This window comes from Pelodiscus sinensis, chromosome 14 (genome assembly GCF_049634645.1).
Source record: "Pelodiscus sinensis isolate JC-2024 chromosome 14, ASM4963464v1, whole genome shotgun sequence".
NCBI classification, from domain to species: domain Eukaryota; kingdom Metazoa; phylum Chordata; order Testudines; family Trionychidae; genus Pelodiscus; species Pelodiscus sinensis.
In genome coordinates this window covers 41,326,612-41,338,759 of record NC_134724.1, presented here as the reverse complement: position 1 = coordinate 41,338,759, position 12,148 = coordinate 41,326,612, and the positions used below count along the sequence as shown (strand labels likewise).

Below are 12,148 nucleotides of genomic sequence, written 5' to 3'. Positions count from 1 at the left end.
CTGGCTACTACTGTAACGTGTAGTATCTAAGTATGAAATTCAGTCTTTGCCTTTTAGCCCTTACTTCCAAAGAGTATGCACTGTGAAAAAGTCAAATGCAGGACAATGTAGCACTTTAAAGACTAACAAGATGGTTTATTAGATGATGAGCTTTCGTGGGCCAGACCCACTTCCTCAGATGAAAAAAACTCAGATGAAAAAGTCAGGCACTCAATAGCTGGGTTTAGATGCAGGCTTGTGGTATAGACTGAGTAAAGGTGTGGGCAATTGGAGGACACTGCATTTTCTCTAACAGTAAATGAATCAACTGCTCTACAAACCAATTCCCCCACTGAAAGCATACTTTGTTCTCCTCTGCTTTCCACATCCCTGTACGGAAACCATGCCCTCCTGGAAACACTCTCAGGACTTCTAGCAGCTGTGACCGACGAGGGGGACATCTTCCCTGGGGACAGAGCTCCTTGCTGTACTGCCAGCCACCTGCCCTGCCTGGAGAACAGCCTGTTGTCGGCGGGAGAGAGGGTCATACTGCAGATTGCAATAGAGACTCTTCCCATCACCCAGCTGGGTCCCTGCATTACTGCAGCAAGATCCCCTTTCGTTCCCCTCCGCTGGGCGCAGTGGGCTGGGGGAGTCTCTGATGCAGCTGCCTCCAGCCCCTCTCCCATAAAGCAGGGTGGGCAGCAGGGACCCCTTGCTGCTTCCATGCAGTGAACCCGGGGGCATCCCCGGGCCAGCCCCTCGTGCAGGAGACGCTGCTGCTGCGCCGGGGGGGTCCCTGCTGCAGCTGGGGAGGGGGAGCCGAGGACGAGGCTGCCAGCTGGGGGGGGGAGGAGGAAGGCAGCCCAGTCCCCGAGTGATGACGCGTTTCCTGCTCTCGCTGGGTAGGGGGCTGCGAGCCCGGAGCGAGCAGCCGCTGCAGGAGGCGGAGGAGCAGCGCGCTGGAGCCGGCGGCTCTGGCAGGCAAGGAAGGGGGGGAAGGAAGCGACCTGCAGGGGTTGGGCGCTTTGCAATGCAACAGTCACGCCTGTCCCGGTAGGAGCCTCGGCGGAGTCTTTCCCCGCTCGCTATTGCACGTTGCATGGACTGTCTCGTGTTGCCTTTTTTTTTTTTTTTAAACCCCAGGGACTCGTCCCCGTGTGCACCGGTTGAGCGGTGGGAATGCAGCAAGCCCGGCCGTGCAATGGGAGCGCTGGATCTGCAGGGGAATGACCCTCCACCTGCCTTGTGCATGTAGCTATGGCATTGCACTCACCCCCGCAAGCAGCGGGGACATTGTCTGGATCCTACCGGGGAATCCTGGCTCGAAGCGGCCAAGCTGACGCGGCTCCGCTCTTGCCCCGATTTGTTGCCCGGGGACGGGGCTTTTGCAAGAGGCAGACACCCCCCCCCCCTCCCTAGATCCCAGCTGCTGGGACTGCAGCGTGCTAACGCTTGTGGATAGCTCGCTTCATTCCAGCACACGCTAATCCACGCCGGGACCCTGCCCTGCTCGCCTGCAGAACGGAGGCGACCCAGGGAGCTGTAATAAAAGCAGTTTGCAACCGGAGCAAGGCTCTTCCCCTGCCCCACCACCCCCCCCCCCGCTCCGGAGCAGGCTGCCGCCCGCGCAAGAAGCGGTGCGGAGCAGCACCAGAGGAGAGCGGGGGAATGCGGGAGGGGCTGATGGGCTGTTCCCCTCCTGCCCCAGCTCGCTGTGGAGGAATCCCCCTTTGCATCTCGTCCTTTACCTCCGGGGGGGTTGGGAGTCGGGGGAAGCGGGAGCCATATTTTGTGGCTGAGATTGTATGAGACCAGCCCACGTTGCATGCACTGGGCAGCAGCAAAGTGTGTGTGTGTGTGTTGGGGGGTGTGATGAAGGGGGGTCACCGCTCTTGCTGGCCGCCGGTACGTGTGTGCGGAAAAAGCGCTGGGAGGCGGGCGGTGGCTGCTGCGGGCGCTGCCCGATGTGCGGAGAGGGCGAGAGATTGCACGGGGGGATCCGCGCGTCCCTGTGCCCCGCCGACCTTTCAAGGACGCTGCTTTTCTCTCGGAGCGCAGGAAACGCGGGGCGAGGGCTGGACCCTTTGCTCGGGCTCGCCCGGCTCTTTCCCCCTGGCAGGAAGGCAGCCAGGCTGGGCAGATGCAAGGGAAGGGGGCGTGGGAGGCGGCTGGAGGGCGGGGGATGGGCGAGCAGCGGGTGGGAAGACAAGCGGCGCTTTGCACAGGGCCCCAGGACGGCTGCTGCCCTGCCCCGGGGGGCGAGCATCTTCAGGACCAGGTGCGAAGAGCTTGGCCTCCCAGCCTGAGTCCGGCTTGTACTGGTGTTGCTCGGCGGGGGTCATTGACCCCCTTGGCGGGCTCGGGGTTCCCATCTCTCTTGCCTCTGAAATGGCCCTAAACCATGCGTGTTTGCAGGCTGCATAGCCCTGCCTTTATGTGGCCGGTGCGGGAAGCCCATTGCACGGTGTAGGTAGCTTCGGGACAGATCATCGACCTCCTGCGGAAGCAGTTGGCTTAAAAGGATATTTAAAATGTGAGCAATAAACACAGGTGATGGATTTCAACATTATCTTATTTGCAGGGTGTTTTTTCCCCTTCATTAACTCGAGCTGGTAGATGAGTTACCATCACTTGTTTCTAGTCTTTTTCACTTAAGCACTAAATGGATGCTTTAAATAACAAATTCATTGATTTTTAAAAACAAATCCAACGAATTAAACAATTGCTCACTTCCTTCCCAAGTCTTATAAAATGTACTTTGTCAAAGTTAATTTGGGAGCCAGGTTTCATCCCTGTTAGTTTTGAGGCAGAGATGTACTTTAAGTTTGAAATTATACTTCTAACAAACATGTCATCTGAAGAAATGGTTTGTGCCCAGGAAAGCTCATGATACCATCTACATCTGTTGTTTGTGCCCAGGTTTGTGGTTTGTGCCCAGGAAAGCTCATGATACCATCTACATCTGTTGTTTGTGCCCAGGTTTGTGGTTTGTGCCCAGGAAAGCTCATGATACCATCTACACCTGTTGTTAGTCTTTAAAGTGCTGCTAGTCTATTTGTTGTTTAAGAAGCATTAGTTCATGCTGTGTGGAGCTTTTGCATGTCCAGGGAAGGAAAACCTGCAGGGAAAGTGTGGTAGTGGTAGGAATTTTCCTAATCCTTCCTCTGGTGGGGGGAATGACACCTTCAGGTGGGTTGTAGGTATGATGTGAAGGAACATCATATCTCCTGTATGCTAATTTAATCTCATTTGTAAGTCAGTGTTCTGCATGCCAATATTGATGAAATCTGACAGCACTAGTCATAATATCCTACACAAATCTAGCATATGGAACATTTCCATATGTTGAGTCTGTTTGAAATAACAAATAACTGCTGGTTAGTTAGCATAAATGAGTCTAACTTTTAGCTCCAGCAAATTAAAGTTAAGTGTAGATTTAAGTTGGTTTGTTTTCCCCTCCCCCCAAATAGTTGGGTAATTATTATTGCTCCTGTTATCTACATCCTGTATGAACTCAGTGCTATATTTTTGTCTTTTTTACTCACTGGTTGTAGCAAAGCTTTAGGATTATGTTGGGTCCCCTTGTTGCCTATGCATCAGCACCACAATTGTGCATTTGTCCGGTTATAATGTATATGGATACCGGTTCCAGATTGAATACTGTTTGATTTCTATTCCCTGGACTGAGTTTGCAGGGTTGGCAGAAACAGACTAGCTCAGTTTACAAGTTTTGCATCTCCAATTTAACAGCAAATACAGAACCTTACAAGAGTACTTCGTAGTGACTTTACAGTATCAACTGTAGTATAAGTTGGCATATTGCTGAATAGCTGATCCTGCATACTATTAATATAACATCATCTGTTATATGATATCAGTAATGGAATGTAGTACACTCAAACTTGAATCTATTTGAAATGTTGCCATAACACCATAGTAGTGACTAAACATTTTTTCCAGTTAAACTAGTGGGGAGTATAAGATAATGGAGGTGTGGGGTGGAAATGAATTTCCCTTTTGGAGTGATCACTGTAAGATGCCAAGGATTAATTAGTTCAACTTTGAGATCATTAGTTATGCAGTTTGATTTCTTTTTTAGATGACAGCTAATCAAAGTGCTGAACTCTTCTTAAATTATAAAAATCACCTGCTGTTAAAATGTAGCTGTTATAGCACATTGCTCAGTCATATTCTATACAAGTCTCAAGGTTTTTGTACCTGGAAAGATGTCTTTAGCTGTTGTTGAAACTGTGTACTATATCTGGAACGGCTTAAGCTTTATGGTGACTTAAAATTTCTGCTTGTGGAAGCTTTTCAACTCTGGAGGGTTCCTGACACATTGAACCAAGAGTGTTCATGGCTTTCAAAACTTCATTTGTAGAACATATGTCTGTTTTTTTTACTGTACAAATGTGAGGGCCTTGCACGGGCAGTTTCCGAAGCTGTCAGTGGTGAATTAGTCATTAGAGCTAGCCAAAAGTGCAGGCATCCAACTCCATTCGTTTCCAAGGCATTCTGCTATTGGTGCTTTATTCCAGCCTATAATGTCAGCCTTTAGTCCAGCCTAATGTCTTAATGCAGTATCTAAAATGCCCACAAATTAGTGATAGGTCAGCCTCAGAAATTTCAATTAAACATCCAGTTTTTCTGGCATCTTGGATTTGCAAAACTGGCCTAGGTAACTGGCTAGAAAAGGCTTCTGGCTTTCAGATGCTGGTGCTGTTCAACTTAACAATAGCTAGGAAATGTAGAGAAAAGAAAGTGTGTGTAAAACACAAAATCAACTTTAAAACATCAAAGAATTGCACCAGGTTAAATTGTCAGAGCTTTGGTTTACATATTTACTAGTGAATCTTTCCTTACTATTTGCAGACAGTTGAATGCTGATAACGTAGAAAATAGCAGAGTGGATGAGTAGTTATGACGGACATGGGAGTTGCCTGTAATGCATCATACATATTACGTGTTGAAACTGTTTTTGCTGTGATATACAAAGGGTTTAATTTATCAAGAGTTACCTATGCATAGCAGGAAAGGGGACAATAGCATCTGATAGCTGCCTTGTTATCACTGACTTTTGAAGATTTACCTCTGACTGCTGATTTCAATATTCTGGCTTGTAAACGTGGGAGTGGGACTCCACATGAAGAAACACCGGAACCAAGAATTTAGGAGTGTATTTAAAGTACTTGGGGATGGTAGAAGGGAGGTACGCACTGCAGAGTGTCCCCAGATACTTTGAGTGTCTGGGATGAACTAAGCCTATGTAAACCTTAAGCTTTAGGTTAGACTGATATGCATAGATTTTTTTTTATTGAATTTCAATTTCTTTTTCTCTCATGTTTTATTCCCATTGACGAGATTAAATATTTATTTGTGAAAAAGGGTGTCTGGTCACTGAGTAAACGACTCATCGTAGCTCCTGAAAGAAGACTTGCAGGTAGCTTAAGCCTAGTCAGATCTGCTAGGTCAGCATGGTTGGTACATTCGTTAAAATGACCTTTGGTCCAGATTAAATGTGGGGAATTGTGAGACTTAACTGTGGGGTAGATGAAGGAAACAAGTCTATCATCTGAGTGGGTGCTCTCAGACACCAGAAAAGTGAAAAGGGGTGCAGCTAGCTCTGAAACCATGACATTGACCTTGAACGTTGGCCACAATACTTGGAGCTGAAGTATGAATATTGAATTTTTTAGATTTCAGAGTATTCATTAAAGCTGTGCCAACACTGGGAATCTTGCTTCATGGTGGTGTCAGGAAATCATTTTGCTGGGTTTGTTGTTCACATGTTTATCTTAGAATTGTTATTGAACGAATCTGAGTACTCAAGGGGAAGCTGGTAAATGTTCATTGTTTTCCAGCCAAAGCCATAAATTGGGTTTCTGTCTCCAGAGATCCACCCCCTCAGTTCTCAAAGTTTTACTAGAGCATCCTAATAAAATTAGAAAATTTAATGGCTAAATTTGCTACATGATAGTCAATGTACAATATAATGTTTTGAAATACCTTTGCAATAACTGTGGTGCTAATTACTCATTTAAGTCTGTTTTTACTTGGCAACAGCGCTATTTCTGCCAAGCTGAGGTCAGATTCATACTTGAAATTAAATTACCTACAATCTCCCTTGTAGGGATGTTAGATAGCATGTTTTAAGATGTCTCCCCGGGGACTGGCTCCTGCCTGCTTCTTCCTCCCACCCACTCCCCCGCTGGGGAATTGTGAGCCTTCACTGCAGGGTAGGTGAAGGTAACAAGTCTATCATCTAAGTGGGTGCACTCGGACACCAGAAGAGTGAAACGGGGTGCAGCTATATCAGAGGCAGCAGTGCAAAAGTGGAGAGTGGTAAGCGGATCAAGTGCTCGTGGGGAGCTGGGTTTTAAGCCAGCTCCTCACAGGCACCGGCTCTCCCTCTCCCCCTGCCACCATTGCTGCCTCAGATACAGAAGCAGAAAGGGGGAGGGGAATGTGTGTAGTCAACAAGATAGTAAGCCCAGACTTATCGGTTAATTGTGTGGTTGTCTACCTGTTGACATTCCTACTCTCTTGTACAGAAAGATAATTTTTTTAATACTTGTGCACTGAGGAAAAAAGTGTCATAATTTAGAACAAAAAAATCAAAGTTGTGCTTTAATGTCTGATTGCTTTGGTATGGTTGAGACTTGATCTTTCTTTCAAAATGATGACTTGTTGCCTTTGGAAAGAGAGTGAAGAAAGATGTTCGTGTTCTAACTCATAATGAAGAACAGTTAAAGAAATGCATGACTGGGTAACTTCTTGGCCAGTGCAAGCTAACTTATATTTTTCTCAGTGGTGGAGGAGGCACTAGTTCCAACTGTCTGCCATGAACAGTTAGTGATTTGTTAACTGGACTGAAGTAATAGGATTAGCATCCTGCATGGTAGAATTGTCTCCCACTGTAAAAAGGCCTAACTGAGTCTTCTACAGGTTGAACCTCTCTAGTCCGGTAGCCTCAGGACCTTACCGCTTCTGAACAAGAACATTTACTGGACCATGGGAGGTCAATATTGTCTAGCAGCATTACCAACACTTCCACTGCTTACTGGGCGGATGGGGGAACATTTAAGGGTAAAGTAGAGCTAAATAACAGCCCAGAATACTGAGAGTTAGGACTTATGGCTGCAAACAAATGTTTTGGGACTGCAGGAACCTTGGCCACACCCATGAAAAGTGGACACCTGGCTAACTAAATCATTCTGGATGACAGATGTTTCTAGACCTGAAAGTTCTGGACTAGGGAGGTTCAACATGTACTTGAAAATTGCCTACATCAAACCTTTATATTTTTATTTATACACACACATTCTTTAGTTAGTCTAAGGTTATTTATGGCAGGACTAGCTACTTGCAATTCCATTCTACCTGCTACTAACTAGCCTAATAAATAGTCTGCTTAGTTATAGGAATAGTTGGCTTAGCTTGGTAGCAGTAGAGTGAGAAATGAGTGCATCAGAACTAGGGTGAGGAAAAGGGCAAAAATAAAGCTTGACACATTATAATTGGTGAGGGAAAAGATAAGACAAGTAAGACTTGTAGGAATAATACATGAAATGCTGGAAGATCTCTTACATGTGTTGCATTATTGTAACCTCAGACTCAAAGGCAGGTGGTTTTTATATGAAATCAAGAAGCAGAAGAAAGAATAGCAATTTAAGTTACAGATCTCACGTGTGGTACTCTTGTAGTTTTTGGAATAAAATACTTCCTAGTCAGCCAGGATTGTGTGAGAAATACATTGTAACCTAAGAGTTTGCAAGGGAGAATTGAACTGTTCAAGGAAAGGCTCAAATGAGGCAGCCACTAGTGCCAAAACAAAACATGGGGATTGGTTAAAGGAAGCCAAGAGGCAGGACCGTTCCTTATCCAGTTTGTATTGTACAGAGCAATACTGAATGCAGGAGGAAAATGCCCTCAGCCTATGTAGAAAGGTGTGGGAAATGACTGCTTTGTGAGAGAGAGAAAAAAAATACATGCAATGACAAAGGACATGGTGAACTCTGAAGATAATCCAAAAACTCTCAACATACATATAGTCCAGTGGTCACCAACCAGTTGAGTGCCGTGGACCAGTGCCAGTCGATCTCAAGGCAGTGTCCCTCCCCTGCCCCCCCCCCCACAACGAGGAGCCCGTGCTGGTGCTACAGCCTCTGGCCCCTCACAAAATTGGAGCCAGAGTCGGTTTCCTGTGGGTGGGGAAGTGCGTGCTGCTCCTCCCCTCCCCACAGCAGTGTGTGTGCTTTCTTATCTTCCCTTTCTTGCCTGTGCTCCGGGGAGAGGGGTGGTGGTATTAAGATGGTGGCAGAGGATCGTACAAGGAGCAGATGGATTTCTTAAAGGAACCACGTGTGCTTCTTCCAGCGCTGCCTGAAGATCCTGCCTGAGATACCTGTCCTTGGAGACCCCCCTCAGGTATCGGCCATATTGCTCCTGCCCCCGGCCAGATACCTAGCCCCAGCTTGCTCCTGCCCCTTACTTCTCACCAAGTTTCTGCACCCCCATCCCTATCCCACTCCCCGGCAGCTCTGTCCTGCACACTGGACCCCTCATTTTTGGCCCCTCCCCAGAGCCTAGGAGGGCCCACAAAATCCACTAACTCTGGAACCCTAGGGCTATGTCTACACTTGTGCGAATAATATGCAAATGAGGCTGTGTTGAATTTCGCCGAGCATCATTTGCATACCTAATGAGCCACCATTTTCAGAAGAGGCTCTTGCACAAGAAGGAGCGTCTACACTGCCCCTTCTTGCACAAGAAAAACCCTCTTGCGCAACGCTGTTACACCTATTACTTGAGAGGAAGAACGGCATTGCGCGAGAGGGTTTTTCTCGCGCAAGAAGGGGCAGTGTAGACACTCCTTGGGCAAGAGCCTCTTCTGAAAAAAAATGGTGGCTCATTAGTTATGCCAATGAGGCTCGGCGATATTCAACACTTAGCCTCATTTGCATATTACTCGAGCAAGAAGACGCGAGTGTAGAATTAATCTGGCCTGAGGCCTTGAACCTCAGTCCTACCTTCCTCCCCCCATTGGGCTGGAGTGCCTGGGGAGTGAGGTGTCTCAGTTGGGCCTACATCAGTGAGGGTTGGGGTTTTTTGTGGGGGTTGTTTTTTTTTTTTTTTTTTTTTGGCATCTCATTTGGGTGGTCCCTGACACATTTTTCTCTGGGTCAGTGATCCCTGACCCGAAAAAGTTTCCTCACCCCTCCCATAAATAAATATGGTGTTGAAACCTTCTGTGTAGGACATAATATTTTATTTAAAAATGAAGCCTGGCCAACAAGCCCCTGTCTGGTTGCAGCATCTGCTTGCAGCATCGTAACACTCCTGCACCTCCCGCACACCCTAGCCCTGAGCCTGTCATACACCTGAGTCTCCTGCCCCACATCCCAGTCTTCTGGCACAACACTCCTGCACCATCCACACCCACAAACCTGTGCCCTGAGCCCCTCATACATCCCAACTCCAACTCCTGCACCCCCACACTCACCAGCCTGCAGCTTGCTCAGCACCCCAACACGTTCCAGCCTGGAGACCTCTCCCCTTCACCTCCTCCTGTACCCAAATTCCCTCCCAGAGCTTTCACCTCTCACCAATTCCCACACCCAAATCCCTCATTCCCACCCCAGAGACCGCACCTCCTGTCTTAACCCAGTGAGCGTGAGTAAGGGCTGGGGACAGCAAGTAGTGGAGAAAAGGGGAATGGAGACGGCGGGGACTCAAGGAAGGGGTGTGGTCTTGGGCAAAGGACTGGGTAGGTCTTGGCTTGCCCTGTCATTTAAAAAGTGATTGTGAGTGTAAAAAGGTTGGAGACTACTGATATAGGCCATTCAACTGCTGTATTTGCAACTTCGTGTATAAGTCCACAACCCACCTTGATTCCAGCTGGATTGCAGAGCCAGCTGCAAAGTCATCCAGAAAGTTTTAAAAACAGCAATACTGGACTGGAAAAATTAGACCAGATACAAAGTACAGTAAAACTAATCTCAGACTACTGGGCCAACACAAATGGACTAAAACCCATGCAGAGGGGTAACTGCTGGGGCATCATAATTGGTGAGACAGGGCAGTTCTTTGTTGGGAAGGACATATTATGGCTTTTTTACCCTACAGTACAGAATAGTCACATAAGAGTGGCCACTTTTGCTCAGACCAAAGGTCCATCTAGTCTAGTATCCTCTCTTCCAACAGTGGCCAGTGCTAGGTGGCCCAGAGGGAATAAAGTCACTCATTCCCAGTTTCTGATAACAGAGGCTTGGGATACCGTTCCTGCCCATACTGGCTAATAGCCATTGATGGACCTATCTTCCATGAACTTATCTAGCTCTTTTTGCATCCTATTATATACTTGGACTTTGCATCTCTGGCAAGGAGTTCCACAGGATAACTGTGCATTGTGTGAAGAAATACTTTCTTTTGCTTGTTTTAAGCCGGCTACTTATTCTTTTCATTTTGACTAACAGGTAAATAAATTTAGCAGACCGTTTGGAACAGAACTTTAGTGCACTTCTAGGAGTGTTTCTGTCTTTTGTTCATAGCCTTGTATTGAAACCCATTTTGCTCAAGACACCAGCCACAATTGCTGAAATTGAGCCTGCTTTTATTAACATGACTGTACTGTGTTCATGAGGAACTGGTTCTTATCTAGGTTAATCACGTTAAGGGAGAACTTCAGACTGTCCATAGGTTGTAAATAGGTGATATTTCATACAAATAACTAAAACTAGTTTTTTGTCCTGGATAAACACTTAAATTCTTATCCAGTGTTTTAGTTGGCATACTGTGACTGTAGCTGTCTGCTGCATTGAAGAGTAATTTATGGTGCGTACACCTGGTCAGATTAATTTAAGTATTAAATGTTGGGAAGACTTTGGTGTTAGCTGATAATGGTAAAATTCTATCTGGATGCTATATTGAAAGTATATTGGGACGATGCCGACTCTCCTTCACAGAGTGGCGGTATAAATAAAAGAAGCAATTAAAACAAATGTCCATTTGAAAGGAATCTACTTTGGAATTGGAAAAATAAGAACCCGATGAGTGTCAGACCCTGTTTTGCTGTACTGTTTAAAATGAGGATGTATAATGCATGAAGTTCAGTACTAGATCGTATCATTTCGTGCACTAAGTAACATTGCGAGTCTGGGGCAAACCGTCAGCTAGTGTGTTTTTGTTTTTTCCCAGGCCTCTGTTCTTAACTTGTTACAATCAGATTGAGTCTCAGGTTATAAGTGAGTGAAGAAACAAAAGGAGAGGGTTCTAATGTCTGGAAGAAATGAAAATAACTGTGTCATGATGCCCACCAGGTGTTGTAAGCAGAACTCAGCTACATGAATTACTTGGAGTAGGAGCGACGAGGAGTCCTGTGGCACCTTATAGACTAACTGAAGTGTAGGAGCATAAGCTTTCGTGGGCAAAGACCCACTTCGTCAGATGCATGCAGTGGAAATTTCCAGAGGCAGGAATAAATATGCGGGCCAGGATCAGGCTGGAGATGACGAGGTGGATCCAATCAAGGAGGATCCTCCTTGATTGGATCCTCCTTGATTGGATCCACCTCGTCATCTCCAGCCTGATCCTGGCCCGCATATTTATTCCTGCCTCTGGAAATTTCCACTGCATGCATCTGACGAAGTGGGTCTTTGCCCACGAAAGCTTATACTCCTACACTTCAGTTAGTCTATAAGGTGCCACAGGACTCCACATCGCTTTTGCAGATTCAGACTAACACAGCTACCCCTCTGATACTTGGAGTAGGAGAAATCTCTTCTGCTTCCTGTGTTCCCACTTCATGTTTGTAATTTGAAGTATCTCAAGTGAAAATGAAATAAGGCTTTGACCCTTTCTGCAAGTCTGTCTGAGCAGTGTGTGAATGTTGACATTTTGAAGTATCCTCATTGACTTCTCAGGTAACAGCCACAGAAGTAAATGGGGAGATTGCAGACTTCAGAGCTGTTGGTTCAGGTTCTTTTCCTAGTCATAGCAGCTTTTAGTCACAATTACTTAATATTTTTTAATGCTTTCTTCACAGAACTATCTGCTCAAGATTGATTAGAATCATAGAGCTGGAAGAGACCTCAGAAGGTCTCAAGTCCAGCCCCCTGCTCTAGGCAGGACCAATCCCAGCTAAATCAACCCAGCCAGGGCTTTGTAA

The 12,148-nt window shown here is 46.4% G+C and overlaps 1 protein-coding gene across 7 annotated transcripts in view; it reads left to right on the top strand.

Moving 5' to 3' along the window:
• The first annotated feature begins 847 nt into the window (after positions 1-847).
• The window catches only part of TLN2 (talin 2), a 368,094-nt gene continuing 356,793 nt past the window's right edge, over positions 848-12,148 (top strand). For 4 of the 7 annotated variants that reach the window (XM_006127338.3, XM_075897672.1, XM_075897671.1 and 1 more), the window contains exon 1: positions 900-1,035. The gene's annotated coding sequence lies outside the window, so the exon portion shown is untranslated. Of the gene's footprint in view, positions 1,036-12,148 lie in introns of all 7 variants that reach the window. The other 3 variants (XM_075897670.1, XM_006127334.4, XM_006127336.3) reach the window with 2 other exon arrangements.